We start from the raw sequence: 18,418 nt of genomic DNA on the forward strand, positions 1-18,418 counted from the left end.
TTAATTTGATCAATTTAATATACCTTGATTTCATTCATGATATAGCCCAATTAATAAAATTAAAATAAAAATAATTGAATTGATTGTTCAAATTATAATATTAGAATATTTTAAGATAATAATTATAGGTAGAATTAAAGCGATTTCTACATCAAAAATTAAAAAAATAATAGTGATTAAAAAAAATCGTAATGAAAATGGTAGTCGAGAAGATGATTTTGGGTCAAACCCACATTCAAAAGGAGATCTTTTTTCTCGATCAATAAGTGCTTTTTTTGACAGAATTGAAACTAAAAATATGACAACAGTTGTGATTAATAAAATTAATGAAGCAATAATAATAATAGAAAAAATTATCTATACTATTTACTAATAGACCTTATGATTGGAAGTCAAATATACTTTTATACTATATAGATAATTATGATAATAGTTTAACCTCCTCATCAGTAAATTGTGATATACAAAAATAATCAAACTACATCTACAAAATGTCAGTATCATGCAGCTGCTTCAAACCCAAAGTGATGACTTTTTGAAAAATGATTATTTAAATGTCGTAATAAACATACTAATAAAAAAGTTGTTCCAATTAAAACATGGACTCCATGAAATCCTGTAGCCATATAAAATGTCGATCCATAAACTGAATCGGCGATAGTAAATGGAGCTTCGATATATTCGTAAGCTTGTTAAATTGTAAAATAAACTCCCAATAACACAGTAAAGAATAAACCTTGAGTAGTTTGAGAATGATTTCTTTCTATTATTCTATGATGAGCTCAAGTTACAGTTACTCCTGAAGCTAATAAAATAGCTGTATTTAATAAAGGAATTTGAAATGGATTAAATGAAATAATTCCTAAAGGAGGTCATGAAGCTCCTAATTCAATTGCTGGTGATAATCTTCTGTGGAAGAAAGCTCAAAAAAAACTAACAAAAAATAAAACTTCTGATAAAATAAATAAAATTATTCCTCATCGTAATCCGATAGTTACAGCGTAAGTGTGAAGTCCTTGATATGTACCTTCTCGTGATACGTCTCGTCATCATTGATAAACTGTTAAAATAGTGATAATAATACCTAATAAAACTAATGAAATGTCATATTGATGAAATCATTTTACTATACCTGATAAAGTTGTTATAGCTCCAATTGCCCCTGTTAAAGGTCATGGGCTATAATCAACTAAATGAAAAGGATGATTTGAATGTGTAGACATTAATTAAAATTAATTTACTTCTCTAGAGTATAAAGTTCTTAATACAGCAAATACATATGATTGAATTATAGCTACAGCTGATTCTAAAACTAATAGGGCAATTTGAGCTACTAATAAAAATGTTACTAATAGGTAAGATATAGAAGGTCCTGTATTTCCTAATAAAGTTAATAATAGATGTCCAGCAATTATATTAGCTGTTAATCGAACAGCTAATGTTCCTGGTCGGATAATATTTCTAATAGTTTCAATACATACTATAAATGGTATAAGAACTGCCGGTGTTCCTTGAGGAACTAAATGAGCAAATATATGTTGTGTATGATTAATTCATCCATATAATATAAAACATAATCATAAAGGTAAAGCTAAAGATGGAGTTAAAGTTAAATGACTTGTTCTTGTGAAAATATATGGGAATAAACCTATGAAATTATTAAATAAAATTAATGAAAATAATGAAATAAAAATAAATGTAGATCCATTATGACCTGAAGGTCCTAGTAAAGTTTTAAATTCTTTGTGAAGTGTTAATAAAATAGAATTTCAAAAAATGTTATATCGAGAAGGTATTAATCAATAAATTGAAGGAATTATTAAAAGTCCTAAGAATGTTCTTAATCAATTTAATGATAAATTAAAAATAGCTGAAGGGTCAAATACAGAAAATAAATTTGTTATCATTTTCAATTTATTGAATTTAAATTAATATTTTTTAATTCATTTGATTTAGGGGAAGTTGGTATATAAGAGTAATAATTAATTGAACAAAATAAAATAAATGTAATAGAAAAAACAATGAATAATAATAATCATCTAATTGGGGCTATTTGTGGGATTAAAAAATATTAATAATTTAATAATTTTAGTTTGACATACTAATGTTATATTTTTAACTAATTTTTTTTTCATTATAAGTCAGTGCTAATTTACTATAAAGTGGTTTAAGAGACCAGTACTTGCTTTCAGTCATCTAATGAAGAATTATTACTAGAAATTCATTTAATAAGGGGTCTCCGTAGCTCGTCCAGTGCCTAGGGTTTCCTTATCATATAGGCTGCTGGATAGACGTGGTTCCCTGCCCTGGGTAAGAAACGCCGGTGGATTCTGATGTGCTCGTGTTCACTGCTAGCATAATCTACGGCCACTTCTCGTCCCAGTTTCTCTGGTCCTGCCCTGCGAATTGCGCAATCATGGTATTGACGGTTCTGTTTGCTGGTTCGGTCGGATTATCTTGTGGTGTGTATGGTGCGGTGAGTTGTTGACTGATACCCATCTCAGCCAGGAAACTTTTAAAGATACGGCTTGCAAACTGTACTCCGTTGTCCGTTATGACCACCTTCAAAACCCCGTACCTTGCGATTATGCGCTCCCTAAACGCCTTCTTGAGCAACTCTGCTGTCGCACTGCGCAGGGGCACCAGTTCCGTCCATTTCGAAAATCTGTCTATCATGACTAGCAGCATTTGGTTGCCGTGCTTAGATCTTGGTAGGGGTCCAACGAAGTCTGCACACACCGTGGCCCTTGGTTCCTCCGGCACTTGGGTCAACATCTTTCTTTCTTTCAACATGGAAGTCTCGTATTTTCTTACGTGAGCTCGGGCATCTCTATGCATGCCTGGCCAGTAGTATCGGGCTGCCAACCGTGCAATTGTCCTCCGGCTTCCTACGTGTCCCGCACACGGTGCGTCGTGGTTTTCCCTCAACATGTTCCATGACGTCGTCTTCACTGCCTGCTCGGTGTGGTATGTTTCTGTACAGTGTCTCACCCTCCATAACATAGTCCGGGTACTTCTGCGGTTGGGTCCTTATCTTTTCGCCCATGTCCTTGATCCAGCCGCACGCTCCCGGAGCTATTGTCGCCAATGCCTCTTTTAATCCTCGTTGCGTCTCTGGTAGTGGTTGTCTTGATAATGCGTCGGCCACCACGTTAAGCTGACCCTTTCTGTACGCTATCTCAAACTCGAACTGTTGTAACTCAAGGGCCCATCTGGCGATCCTTCCTGAACAGCTTTCGATGCTGTTGAGCCACTTCAGGGCCATGTGGTCGGTTACCACCTTAAAGTGGTATCCTTCCAGATATGGCCTAAGCTTTCCGATCGCCCAGACGATCGCCAAGCACTCCTTCTCCGTTGTTGAATAGTTTTTTTCCGCGCCGTTCAGTGTTCTCGAGTAGGAGATTACTCTTCCGCCCTTTTCGGTGTCCTGGGTCAGTATTGCTCCGATGCCGTAGTCGCTGGCGTCTGTTTGCAGGATGAAAGTTCTACTGAAGTCCGGGCATGCTAGCACCGTGTCTGTCTCGAGTCTTGCCTTTACTTCCTCGAACGCAATTTGGTGCTCTCGTGTCCTGCCTTTGCGCAGCAGGTCATTCAGGGATTTGACGATTCTGGAAAAATCTGGTACAAACCGGCGGTACCACGACGCTACTCCTAGGTATTGTCGGAGCTCTTTGACGGTCGATGGCGGTTCCAGTTCAGCCGCCATCGCTACCATTTCTGGATCTGTTCCTATTCCCTCGCTAGTCACTCGATGTCCCAGGTACAGAAGTTCCTTCTTAAAGAATTGGCCTTTTTCCGGATTCAGCCTCAGGTTTGCTTCCCTTAGACGCCGGAACACTTCTCTAAGGTTTCTCTTGTGTTCTTCCAGCGTGCGACCGATCACTATTATGTCATCCTGGAAAGCGAATGCGTGAGGTGACATCTCGGGGCCAACTACTTGGTCCAAAACTCTCTGAAACCTTGCCGACGACGAGTGAAGTCCGAACGGAATTATCCTCCACTGAAATAGACCTTTGCCTGGTACCGTGAATGCCGTGTATTGCTTGCTATTCTCTTCCAGTGGCATCTGCCAGTATCCATTCTTCAGGTCCAAACTGCTGATGCACCGCGCTTCCCTTAGTTGATCTAGGATGTAGTTTATGCTGGGCATTGGGTAGGCATCCTTCACTGACTTCGCGTTGATCTGTCTGAAGTCGACACACAGTCTCCACTTGCTTATCTTCTTTTTCACCATCACGATGGGGGAGCTGTATGGGCTCTTTGAATGCTCTATGAACCCCATTTGGAGAAGCTCGTCCACCTTTGCGTTGATTTCCCCGGATTTTTGGGTTCTTGGGGTAGTATCTCTGCTTTATTGGCTTGTCATCATTCATTTTAATATGGTGTTCTGCCATATTCGATGTCCCCGTCATTGTGCTGAAGTCTGCCAGCTCTGCTTTCAGGAACGCTGTAGTTTCGTCCAACTCGTTTACTTGTTGAACGACTGCTACCGATAGCTTCTCCTCGAGCCATCCATTGTGTCGGTTCCTGGCTGGTATTATTATATCGTGTCCAGCACAGCTTATCTCAGTTACGAATTGTTTCAGGAAGTTCCATCCCAACACCAACGGATCCACTACTCCGCGTAAAATCAACAGGCTCATGGTCACTTGTTTGTTGCCGAATTTGACCTCCACCTCGAGCTGCGCATTAATTCCGCCGCACCATCCGTCTGCTAACCTAACTTGCCGTCTCGTCCTTGTAATCCTTCCTAGAGCAGCAATATTGTCCGCCATTTCTTCGCTAACGAAGCTTGCCGTTGCTCCGGTGTAGATTGTGGCTTTGTAGCTGTTCCCACCAATCATCACAGCTCCAGACAACTGCTGCTCCTCCTCGATTAGCTTGCCCGTTAGTTTGGAGAGGTAGCATTGTGCGGTCCCCACTCGTCTCTCCAGCAGAATAACAGCCGTTCGTTTCGACACCCTCTAGCCCAGTGGTCGTTCCCACCTCATTTCCGACAGGCCTCCTGTGGGTCTTTGATATAGGTGGCATCTTGTGGCCTCTGTCCCTTGCTCTGTCCAGGACAGTCCCGCTCGATTCTTGCTCAGATCGCGCTGACAGTCAAGGCCAACGCCAGAAAGCTGCCTAGAAGTTCACTTTGCTTTACGCCTAGCTCAGACGAACGTTCCACCCGGCTTCACCCTAATGCTCGACGTCCGCGACGCTCCTGCGCTCCCCAATGAGCTCCACGCGGCGATGGTAACGTGGCTGCCTGTGCTGTCTGCCGGCGGCGTTGCCGATGTCCTCTGCGCTGTCTCCAGGACAACGCCTCTTGAATGCCTCAACGGGTCGTTCGCTCGCCTTTCCTGACTAGTAGCTTGGCGTTCTGGCACTCGGGGAGTTGGGCGGTTGCTGTTCGGGAACTTCACCGGTAATCGCAGGGCTCTCCAGGCCAACGCCTCTTGCCACCGCAAATCGATCCACCGCTCGTCCTTCGACAACTTTCCTCTCCGAGCTCACGGTTCTTCGTCGTAGGCCTCTTTCGCTTGACTCTGACAGACCCGCCGGGCGATTCACCAGGGTGTGGTCGTGACAAAGTTGGAAAACAAACGCCTTGACTTAACCGTGTGATGCCTTCTGGACCTCAGGCACTCGTGTCTCAATTCGGAGATTCCTGGTGTCCCATCCCGAACGTCTCGACGTGGCGATCTTGCTCCTTGTATGCTTCCCACGGCGCTGCTTCCGACGACTCGCCTTGTTGTGGCTCCCTCGTAATTTACTTGGTTGACTGACTGTTCACTTTGTTATTTTAACTGATCTTGATAGTTTGACTCCTCGTGATCGACTGATCCAGCTGCCAGCGCTCTGCGGCCTTATATAGGGCCTCCGGGAACCGTTATTTCCCTTTTGCGCACGGCCCGCTGAATCTCTCCACTCCGGGTCCAAAGTCCGTGACTCCTGTTTGACCCACTTGTCCTTTACGCACAGCTTCCAACCGATGTTATGCGCACTGCTTCCGTTCCGATGGTTCCCGTGATGCTTGTGGCACGCCTGTGTGCCGCTCCGCTGCCGAGATGTGGCACTTCTCTCCCGGTCCAAAGTTCACGGCAGAGTCCAAGGTCCGGTGAAGTTCCCCCATCCCCTTTTGCACACGGCACTCTTGCTCTGCCAGCCAAGTCTCCACTCTCCAAGTTCTCCATCCTTGGTCTCCAAACTCTCTTGTTCTGCATCCTTGGTCTCCAAACTCTCTTGTTCTCAACCCTTGGTCTCCAAACTCTCTTCTTCTCCAACCGCTCCTCGCCGCGCCGTTACTACGCGGATTCGCCGCGTATCTGGTAAGCGACCGGCCATCTGTGGCTGCTGCTGCCTAGACTTGTGGGGAGTTAATCAACTCTTCATAGTTTGTCAAGAGATGTTTTAAACGTTTGGGAAATTCTCGTGGAAATGGCGGAAATCTGAAAACCTGTTGGGATCCACCCGAAAATGTTTTCTTGACCGAGCAGGAAGCCACAAATGTTCGGCATTGTGCCGCTTAGGAGACTGGATGTGGATCTGTGCGCTCTCGTAAAACTTTGAATCCGTTCGGAAAGATCCCGTAGAAATTGTTGCGGAATCGGACAAGATGGAAGGTTTCCAGCTAATTGCGGAAGAACATAGGCAGTCGTGTTTATTTGCATTATGGTGAAACCGTTTTTTGACCGGCGGTAGCCTTGGATTATTTATATAAATGGCCGTAAGCAGATCCCCAAAGGTCGGTCAACGCAGATAATTTCCGGAAAAAACCTAGCCGACAGCCAGAGGAAATATAGGTCTGGGTAGGAACAGCTTTAATTTGGGGAGCTTGGGCTATCTTATCCGCGATCTGACCATCACAGCTTTCGTAAACGGAATAGCAATAGCTGTATTTAGCTCGGAAAATCGGCAAACTATCAGCTGCACTTTCTCCGGCTTCTGCCGTGCACCCGGTACATCCGTCGTACTCTGCCTTGATGCAGTCCCATAACGCGCGTAGAGCCATTTTGACGTTTGCACAGGTGACCCTTTTTCGGGGCGACGAAGACTTAGTGTTTAGTTCGGGTGTGGGCGGATCTACGGGTATGTGTGGGACTACTGCTGGTGGAATAGACAACTTGTTGTTATCACTTCTAAGAAACATGCCAAAAAGTGCACCTTTATTTGGGACGGAATATGCTCGCTTGTATTAATGTGGTGTTCAGACCCACTGTCCGGCGAATCTGGACCGGCCCCGCTATCCAGCTGCACCGCTCTACCGCTCTCTCGCGCTCCCGCTCTCCTGCGCTGTTTCCAGCTCCCTCCATGAAGTCTCCGCTGCTCTTTGGAGCGCAGAGCGGAGCTTAGACTTAGTTAGTTCGATTTTGGAGTTCAATAGAAATAAACCGCGGTCGCACCCCCGCCTACATTTTCCAAGTTAACTTTTTTGTGCTTAATTACTTCTCGGTCAAGGGGCACTTCGCGCAGCGTGTGTTTTCTCCCCTACAGCTACCAGGCAGATCGCCGCATCCGACGCCCGCCAGCCGCACCAGCAGCCCTACGCCGAAGCCCACCGCAGCAGACCGCCGACGCCGCCAGTTTTCCCGCCGTCGCCTCCCACGCCATTCTACCAGCGCCGTAAGCCGCGTCCCCCCGGCGTACATTTTGGTCCATTCGACCCGATAAGATAAGTAAAGCTTTTTCGTCTCATTAATTGCCGGTCTGCAGTCAGCCACTCGAAAATATAATTCGTTTGACTTTCTGTGCGATTTGTCCAAAATCCAAGTCCGACTAAATCCGACAACGGCAATTGATAAATTACTTCGCCATTTTTTTCTTCGATTTTCCTTTTGCAACGTGCGGCCATATTGCCAATTTCTTCCGACTCCTTTTTTAATTGCATTTGACCGCTCATCCATACATACATACATTTGTATAAAATCGAGAAAAAATATTCCAAGCTTAGAGAAAATATTGTGCAAATACAAGCCAAGCATACAGTGAGAAATATTTAATTTCCAGTGTTCTGCCAATTCAGGCCCCCAAAACCTTCCAAGATTTTCTCACTGTATATCCGCAGCCGCTAAAGTACTTGCACATATTTTTTCGTTTTTCCAAATACAGTCCACATACAAATAAACCAAAAACGTCCACAACAACACATACCCCGCCGGCAATAATTATTTAATAAATTTAAAACCGGCGAAAATTACGTACATTCAAATATCTACATACATACAAATATCTACATACATACGAATATCTACATCCATACAAATATCTACATCCATACAAATATCTACATCCATACAAATATCTACATACATACAAATATCTACATACCCTTCAGTTCTGCAGTAGGGACGCGGTGACATGGCTCAAGGCAAAAAGCTTTTTTTGTTTTTTTTTTGTGCCTAAAACGCTGTGCCGCTGTTGACGTCAGCAGAGCAGTCGGCGCAGCGTAGAAGACTGCCCACGAAAACGATCGTGCAACAAAGAGAGGCAGATATTCGGATATTTCCCTCTCTTTCTTGTCTTATAATCTGCCTGCACACAAATTTCGGCCGGTCCGTTATTTTTTTTTGCGTCTCTCCCATATGTTCGGCTAGCGACTAATATTTCGGCGGAAAAATTTTCGTGGAGCAGCGACATGTGAATGCCCTAATATTTTAGGAGCCTTATTGTGTATCGAAAATATACAACTGATATTGTTTTATAAAAGTAAATTATTTGATTATAGTAAAATTAAGTAATTTGGATTTACTTATAATGTTATGTTTACTTATTATACATTTTTATTACAATATATTTTTTTAGTGTAATTATAGAAAATTAGTCCGTTAAAATTGATTTCAATATTTTCAACATTAGTAGTATTAGTATTAACATTTTTAAAAAATTCGTATTGAATTTTTTACTTAAGAAAAACAAATTATATAGTCGGATACATTTCGCTTTGGAAAGGGTATAGGAGCAGTGGCACGCGCCAACAGCGAAAAGAAAACAAAAGAAATCAGGAAAAGGGGTGAGAAGACTTGGTGCATTCTGTTTGAGTGATTGAAAGGGAAGGGAGTGATTGTGCGCAGCAGAGTTACTTTAATCGTGTAGTTAATATAATAAAGTCAGGTAAGTGCTACATAAAGTTTAAGATGCTGTGCATTGATCTTAGTTTAAAGTACGTATATTTTGAAGGTATTAAATGGGTTCCGTTAGCCGAAAGTGGATGACGAAATGTTTTGTGGCAAAAGGGTTTATACACAGCTAAAAATGGTAAATATACAAATAAACAAATAAAACGCATTTTTTAAACATATGTTTTTTCAGGAGCGTTGGCCAAGGATTCAGAGGACCCGGACAAAGGTTTAAGAACGGCGATGACTAACGTTAAAAATAAACTTACGAAGCAAATAAACAGAAACAATAATTGTACAATTTTTGAAAATCTAAATAATACCATATAATTAAAATGAATTAAAATGAAATTAAATATGTATGTATTTTAAATTCTATATTTTTATACCCGTTACTCGTAGAGTAAAAGGGTATACTAGATTCGTCGGAAAGTATGTAACAGGCAGAAGGAAGCGTTTCCGACCCCATAAAGTATATATATTCTTGATCAGGATCACTAGCCGAGTCGATCTAGCCATGTCCGTCTGTCCGTCTGTCCGTCTGTCCGGATGAACGCTGAGATCTCGGAAACTATGAGAGCTAGGCTATTGAGATTTGGCGAGCAGATTCCTGAGCTTCTTACGCAGCGCAAGTTTGTTTCAGTAGAGTGCCACGCCCACTCTAACGCCCACAAACCGCCCAAAACTGTGGCTCCTACAGTTTTGATGTTAGATAGAAAATTTTAACTGAAATGTATTAGTCATGTCCATACCTATCGATTGACCCAAAAAAAAATTTTCTACGCCCACTCTAACGCCCACAAACCTCCCAAGAAAAAAAGCTATGACGTCAGAGCCTGACAGTGCGAAATGTTTTTACGCGTGTATGTGTGTGTATGTAAATAGTTGCCGGCCGAACTTAGCGGCAAAGAGAAAAGCACTGCCGGCGCTCAGAGAGAGCAAAGTGCGCGGCTAACTTATTCTATTGAACAATGAATTTGTCACGCCTACCCTAACGCACACAACGCTTATGCTGCTTGCATATCTCCATTTCCCTTTGGTCGCTTAAGCTGAGTAACGGGTATCTGATAGTCGAGGTACTCGACTATAGCGTTCTCCCTTGTTATAATTGAAAACTCCAGGAAAAATTTTGATTTTCACAAGTGATTCACTTGGGACGTGTCCCTTGCAAGTGATTTCACAAGTGAAAACTCAAGGAAAAATTCTGATTTTCCCAAGTGATTCACTTGGGACGTGTCCCTTGCAAGTGATTTCACAAGTGAAATCTCAAGGAAAAATTCTGATTTTCCCAAGTGATTCACTTGGGACGAGTCACCGGCACGTGACAGGCCATACGAAAAATGAGTATAAGGAACAAGTGAAATCCCGTAGGACTTCTAAAAATTTTCATTTGAATTTTCACTTGTGAAAATGCGGACATCCCATACAATTTTCTATATGGAGCGTCACTTGTTCTTCACTTGTGCACGAGGACATGTCTCAGGTAATTCCCAAGGTGATTCACAAGTGAAACTTTTTATTTGGAACTCAAGGGTATATACAAATATCTACATACATTCACATATAATTTTTAACTCCACCATCCCGTTCCGACTAATTAAAGTTTACCGTCGGCCATTCGGTCAAAAATAATAAAATAAAAATTACACCAACCGACATGAAAATTTTTTCTGGTAATTGTGTTTATTTACCATCAACTTTTTAGTATTTTTTTCGGTATTCGGTATTTACTCCGTAAAATTTATTTTATTTAAACAAGAAAAATACCAGCACTCCACCGCATGCATAGCATCCTCCGTTCACCAATTTTTTTGGTATATTCTTAGATTTTTTCCCTCGGAATATTAAATTAAATTAAAGCAATACTCTTATACTAAATAATCAACCGATCGCATCCTCCGGCCAACAACTTATTGGCATATTTTGGTATGTTTCTTCATTCAAAAGTTTAAATAAAGGCGAAATATTACAATTACTCCACCGGGGTCTATATATTAACACATAGTTGGTATTTTTCCCCCTCAATTTATCCAAACGCAAAAAATATACCAAACTTGATCCCAACCACAAAATACATATACCAAAAGTGTAAAATATAATAGTATTAATTCTCAACGGGTGATATTCGAACTCCTTACTCACCGTTGCTAATCCGTATCATTGGGTTTAATTCCGCAAAGTAACCAGGTCGGTACTTGCTTCCAATTTCTATTTCTCCGATCCACTACTTTTTTGTGTCGACACCTCGTTCCACTGTTCCCGAAGTGGGCCAGGTTTCCTATTTATCCGACATAAACAAAGGCGAGCAGATTCTGACCCAAAAAAAAAAGAAAGGTCATTTCTTTTAAATGTCCGTTGGAAGTGATAACAACAAGTTGTCTATTCCAACTGCCGTAGTCCCAGGCATATCCGTAGATCCGCCCACACCCAAACTAACCGCCAAGACCTCGTCGCCCCGAAAAAGGGCCACCCGTGCAAACGTCAAAATGGCACTAACACCTTCCCAAATCGCTCTAAGCAAATTTACTGAGGTCTCAGATCGGCTGAGTGAGTTTTAATCCAGAACAAACCCTCCTTCGCCGATCCCTCCTACTCTGTCCATGCTGAACATCCGCCGCGAAGAAATACGCACGCTATGGGACCGCATCAAGGCAGAATACGACGAATGCACCGGGTGCATAGCAGAAGCCGGAGACAGTGCAGCTGATAGTTTGCCAGTTCTCAAGGCTAAATACGGCTACTGCTATTCCGTTTACGAGAGATGTGGGGCTCAGATCGCGGGTATGATAGCCTAGGCTCCCCAAGTTCAAGCTGTTCCTACCCAGACTTACATTTCCTCTGGATGTCGGCTGCCTCCGTGCGATACCGAGGTTTTCACCGGAGATTATCTGCGGTGGCCGACCTTTAGGGATATGTTTACGGCCATTTATATAAACAATCCAAGGCTGACGCCAGTCGAAAAACTGTTTCACCTAAATGCCAAAACAAGCGGCGATGCACACACGATAGTGTCAAACTCCCCCCTTACTAACGACGGCTTTCGCTCAGCTTGGGCTAACCTAACTGAGCGTTTCGAAAACAAGCGGTTGTTAGTAAATAGCCAAATAAAAATACTTTCCGTTAATCAGGAATCTGGGTCAGCTATCCGTGAACTTCAACGCACCATCCAGGGTTGCCTCACGGCTTTAGAAATGTCCGGAATTGAAACCGAAAATTGGGATTGCCTCTTAGTGTACATGTGCTCCTCCAAACTTCCTTAGCAGTCCGTGCACAATAAGGCAGAGATTCCGACGTGGCAGGAACTGAACGTCTTCCTTACGGAGCGTCACCGGACCTTAGAAGCCATAGACGACGTACGGCCGTCAGGCTCGAGTCAATCTCTGCCAAAAACATCCGCCCCCACTGCAGCGCCTCGAAGAATAAATTCTTACGAGACAAGGGTAGCACCCAAGCCAAAATGATGTGACCTTTGTAAGAAGGAAAACCATCCTGTCCACACATGTGCATGGTTTCTCCAGATGACGGTAGACGAGCGGTTGGCATATATAAAGAGGAAGCAGCTGTGTCTGAACTGCTTCGCACGAGGGCATCAGCTCCGTGATTGTGAAAGCACTCATAGCTGCTTTACGTGCCGCGGCCGCCATCACACCTTACTGCACAGAGGCAACTCCTCCCAATCGCCTTCAAATCCCTCCCCGAGACCCAGGTCAAGACCAAACACGCCAGTTGCCACCGCTTCCGGGTCCACGGACTCCACAGTCCAAAATTACTTCGCGACGGGGTATAGATCCGTCTTGCTAGGCACCGCCATAATTGACATATGTCACCTGGGCTCGAATTTTAAGACTCGTGCCTCTATAGATTCAGGATCAGAGGCAACCTTTATTTCTGAGCGGCTGTTCAAATTGATTAAGTTGCCTCACCAGGTAATCCGAGCCCAAGTATCAGGCTTAAACCAGACAGTATCCGCTGAATCCAAAAAGCTCTGTCAGTTTACCATCCGTTCTCCGACCATGCCTGGCTTGCAAATAAACACGACGGCCTATGTTCTTCCTCAATTAGCTGGAAACCTACCATCATGTCCAATTCCGCAACAGTTTCTACGGGATCTTCCCGAACTGCCACTAGCGGATCCAAAGTTCTACGAGAGCGCACAGATAGATATTCTGGTCAGGGCCGACGTACTGCCATCCATTCGTCTAAGAGGCACCCGGCCGAACATTTGTGGCTCTCTCCTCGGTCAAGAAACCATTTTCGGGTGGATCCTAACAGGTCCCGTTCCTGCTCCAAGGGAAAATCAGATTTCCGTTTTTTCCACACGAATCTTCTCACCAAATTTTGGGAGGTAGAGGATCTGCCAGTAAAAGTGACAAAATCTTCCGATTTGACATGTGAGGAAAATTTTCTCCGAACGACTACGAGAGACTATAACGGCAGGTATGTCGTAAGTCTTCCGTTTCGTGATCCCCAAAACGTAAAATCCGACCTCGGTCACTTCAGATCCTCCGCGTTGTCGCAGTTCCTAAGAACCGAGCAACGCCTAAAGAGGGACAGTCAGCTGAAAGCCAATGTTTGTGGGGAAGACAACAAATATGCCACCCTTATATTTATAATTAATAACGCACGAATAGGTTATATTAAAATGTATAGCGTTTATTCGGAGCGGCAGACGGACTGTGAATGTATAAAAAGCTTGGCTCCAAGATCTTGATATAGACATATGCAGGCTTACAAAGTAGTTGCTGAATAGATAAGCGACAGCTTTATGGGTATAAGAAAGAAGGCGAAAGATAAGCAGAGAGCTATGCAGGTGCCGTCGTACACCTATGCGCGCATGACTAGGCGCTGGCGATCTGCTCCGAACATACTCCCCCCGTTGGAAGAGGTAAGGTTCCAACTATCTCGGAATCGATGGGCAGAACGGCTAGCTTGGCGACGGCTCTCTTGATCAGACCCGTAGCTGTACGGACCATAGCTACTCTGATGACTCCGTCCCCGCCGGGTATGACTTCTTGGATGCACCCAAGCTGCCATCTCAAGGGTGGAACGTTGTCCTCCTTAAGCAAAACTATGCGTCCAACCTTGATGTTAGACGTTTCGACGCGCCACTTGCTCCTCTCTTGAAGTAGGGACAAATACTCGCCGCTCCACCTTTTCCAGAAATGTTGCTGCATCTGGGTAACCCGCTGCCATCTGCTGAGGCGGTCTTCGCGGAGATGAGTAATGCCAGGCTCAGGAAACTTAGTGTAGCTGGAACCCTTCAGGAAATGCGCCGGTGTTAGCACCTCAAGGCTTTCAGCATTTTCTGAAATTGGACAGAGTGGACGGGAGTTAAGGATGGCAGAAATCTCATATGCAAGAGTTCTTAATTCATCGATGGCTAAAATGGATGCACCGACGACTCTGTAGAAGTGAAATTTAGCTGACTTCACAGCGGCCTCCCATAAACCACCGAAGTGCGGGGCACGCGGAGGGATGAACTTCCAATCGATCCCATCAGCTAAACAGACGGAAGATATCGATGCTGTGTGCTGCTCGCTCAAAAAGAGCTCTTTCAGCTCGGCAAGCTCTCTCTTTGCACCGACAAAGTTTGTAGCATTGTCGCTCCAAATGGTACGCGGACTGCCTCTAAGGCTGATGAATCTCCTCAGCGCTGCGATGAAAGAATCCGTCGTAAGATCCTGGACCACTTCCAAATGAGCAGCCTTCGTGGAAAAACAGACAAAGACGGCGATATAGCACTTGTGGGGTGCCTTATTTCTGGCCTCTGCTTTATGATAGAATGGCCCACAATAGTCCACTCCTGTGGTATGAAACGCTGGATTAGGCTGCACTCTATTTGCGGGAAGGCTACCCATGACGTGCTCCCAAGTAACAGGCTTCATTCGGAAACATCGGACGCATTTGTTGATAACGCTGGCGACGAACTTGCGGCCTCCAATCGGCCAGTACCTTTGCCGTAATGCGGCAAGCAGCGCCTGCGATCCTCCATGCAAATATTTCTCATGATAATAAACGATGATCGCCTTGGTGACTGGATGATCCTTGGGCAACAGTATCGGATGCCTCGTGTCGTAGTCCAAGTTTGCGTTCTGAAGCCTTCCACCCACGCGAAGTAACCCATCGGAGCCGAGTATAGGTCTAAGCGAAACCAGCTTGCTTTTCTGTGGAAACGGCTTGCCCTGGCTAAGAGATCCATACTCCTTCGCCAAGTTAACCTGTTGGATGCTCCTCAGAAGAAGTACAGTTCCAGAGTTGATCTCCTCCACCGAAAGTCGACCTTTTAACGGCGCAGATTTGGCTCTGCAATTTGAAATGAATCGATAAATGTATGCAAATACGCGCTGCAACTTATCGAAAGAGTTGAGGAATTTGCAGTTTGATGAACTGTCTATGCAAACGGCCCCAATTAGAGCCACAGAACGGCGCTCTGGAAGATCCTTTACTGAGTCTAGCAGGGACGGCCAATTTGACGAGCTTTGCAGAAGGAATGGAGGCCCGTTAGCCCAAAGGGAATGTTCCAACAATTCTCTTGGGGTACATCCTCGCGATACGACGTCTGCCGGGTTCAAGTTTGTAGGAACGTGATGCCAAGACATGTCTTTCGTCATCTCCTGAATTTTCGCGATTCTGTTTGATACGAAAACGTTAAACTCCCTCGGAGGTTGCCGAATCCACGCCAACACAATGGACGAGTCCGACCAGCAATGAAAGGTGCAATCGAAATCTATGGCTTCCTTGGCGTTTACGATTAGCTCAGCCAATAAAAGCGCTGCGGAAAGTTCTAATCTTGGAATTGTTAAGGCCTTCAATGGAGCTACCCTTGACTTGGCACAGAGCAGATGGACTTTCGATTCTCCATTGGTCTCCGATCGCAAGTATAGACACGCTCCATAAGCTGACATGCTAGCATCGCAGAATCCATGCAACTCAACGGAAGCCCTTGGTTGCAGTACGAATCGTGGGAATTTTAAGTTCTGTACGACCGATAACTGTGAGGTCAACTCCCCCCATGACGAAAGAATGGGCTCTGGCAGTGCATCATCCCAATCCACGTTCGCACTCCATAGAGATTGCAAAAAAATCTTAGATTTTGTGATAATAGGAGTTATTAAACCGAGTGGATCATAGAATTTGGCAATCGTCGACAATGCAACCCGCTTAGTGGGTCGTTGATTGGTTGGCAGTTGAGAAAAATGAAATAGGAGCTGATCAGAAGATGGATCCCAGACTAGTCCCAATGCCTTGGCGACATCCGATCCATCGTGAAATTTGATTAACTGCTCCTTGTCGCATTCAGACTCTCCCTTCAGGGCTGCTGACTCATTCGAACACCATTTCCGAATTGGAAAGTGGCCTCGCGACAGTAGTTCCTTCACCTGACGACGAATTTCTCTCACCTCCTCAACTGAGTCCCCACCAGATATTAAATCATCCACATAGAAATCTCTACGAACAATTTTTGCTCCAATAGGAAATGATTCCTTCTCATCGTAAGCGAGTTGATGCATGGCTCTTATAGCCAAGAAGGCAGCTGGCTTGGTTCCGTAAGTCACCGTGTTCAATTTAAAAACACTCAACTCTTCCGTGGAGCTTTCTCTCCAAACGATGCACTGCAAGAAATCATCCGGGTACGAGACACGCACGCAACGGTACATCTTGCAGATATCTCCACAAAGAGCAACTTTAAAAAATCGAAAGCGAAGCAGTATATTAAAGATTTTTTGTTGAATTGTTGGTCCTGCCAGAAGTAAGTCGTTCAGAGAGCTACCAGAAGTTGTTTTAGCAGATCCATCAAAAACGACACGAAGCTTCGTACTCGTGCTCTCCTGCTTATGTACGCAATGGTGGGGCAAAAAGAATTGTGTTTCTGGCGGTTCCTTAGTTACAAGAGACATGTGACCTAGATCGATATACTCCCTCAAAAATGCTGAATACTGTGCTTTCAGGGCTGGGTTTCTATCTAATTTAGCTTCCAAACTCTTGAAACGACGACGAGCCAAGCAATAAGAATCACCTAAAGATTCGAATCCGGAAGTGGACAAGAGACGAACAGAGTATTGGCCGTTTCCAAGTCTAATGCAATTTTCATTAAAAAGTTGCTCACATCGGAAGTCTTCCGACAACAAAGATGGCTTAGACGAAGTGAAGTCCTCAATTTCCCAAAATCGCTTTACAATGGCGGAAAGTGTGTCATCGGAATGATCAGCTGGGTCCTTGATGCTGGCTTGTAAAACAGACTTATGAGTTGGCATGTTCGATGATAACCCTCCAGAAACTATCCAACCAAGCTTGGTGTTCTGAAGAGTTGGCAAAGCCCTATCCAAATGAATTTGTCCCATAGAAATTATTTCGAAAAACAACCCAGCGCCGAGTAAAAGGTCAATTCGTTGTGATTGATTGAAATTAGGGTCAGCGAGTGAAATGTTTTGCGGTATCCTCCACGATGTTGCATTTATATTGAAATGGGGTTGATAATCAGTAATACTGTGAGTCACAACCGCTGTGAATGCCGCACGATAGCTTGCATCCCGTGATTGCACAAGAATATCGACAGTCTTATCAGAGATCATGGAAGATTCTCCTATCCCAGAAATCGACGTTTGCGATCTTCTATGATTCAAGTTTAGTTGGCTAGCTAAGCGAGAGGTTATGAAGTTTAGCTGGGAGGCCGAATCTAAAATTGCTCGGCAAGGCATGAATGCTCCAATTCTATTTCTAACGTAGATAATAGCAGTTGGAAGCAACACGTAGTCGATCGGCAAAATATTTAAGGTTTTGGGTGGAGGGCTTGGTATATGATGATCAGGATGCGATGATGTATGCGAACATGATACTAATGCTGATGAAGTAGATGGTAATGGCTGAGAGCTCGAGGATGGATCGCATGATGGAGATGAAAATGAGGTTGATGTTGCGGATGGGTCATGGTTCATGTGTAATAATGAATGATGCTTCATGCGACAATACTTGCAGTGAGTCGACTTGCATTGCTGCAAACTATGCCCCTTGCGCAAACAGTTGAGGCAAAGGTGCAACTTCTTTGCTTCTCTATATCGAAGATTCGGACTCAAATTTAAAAATCGAGAACACTTTGGCAAATAATGATCCCGTGCATCGCAAAATAAGCATGTCAAATGATTTGAGTTAGTAGCAGATGCAATAAGTGTATTTTGGTTATATTTGTGCAAGTTTTTTCCCACCTGCTGGCCTGGTGTTTGAGTTACCAAGGCTTGATCCAAGTTTTCCATCATCCTGCACCTCTTTTCCAAAAACGATTCCATAGCATCCCAGGTAGACAGCTCAGTGATTGACAA

This window comes from Drosophila subpulchrella, unplaced genomic scaffold, assembly GCF_014743375.2.
Source record: "Drosophila subpulchrella strain 33 F10 #4 breed RU33 unplaced genomic scaffold, RU_Dsub_v1.1 Primary Assembly Seq111, whole genome shotgun sequence".
Classification (NCBI taxonomy): domain Eukaryota; kingdom Metazoa; phylum Arthropoda; class Insecta; order Diptera; family Drosophilidae; genus Drosophila; species Drosophila subpulchrella.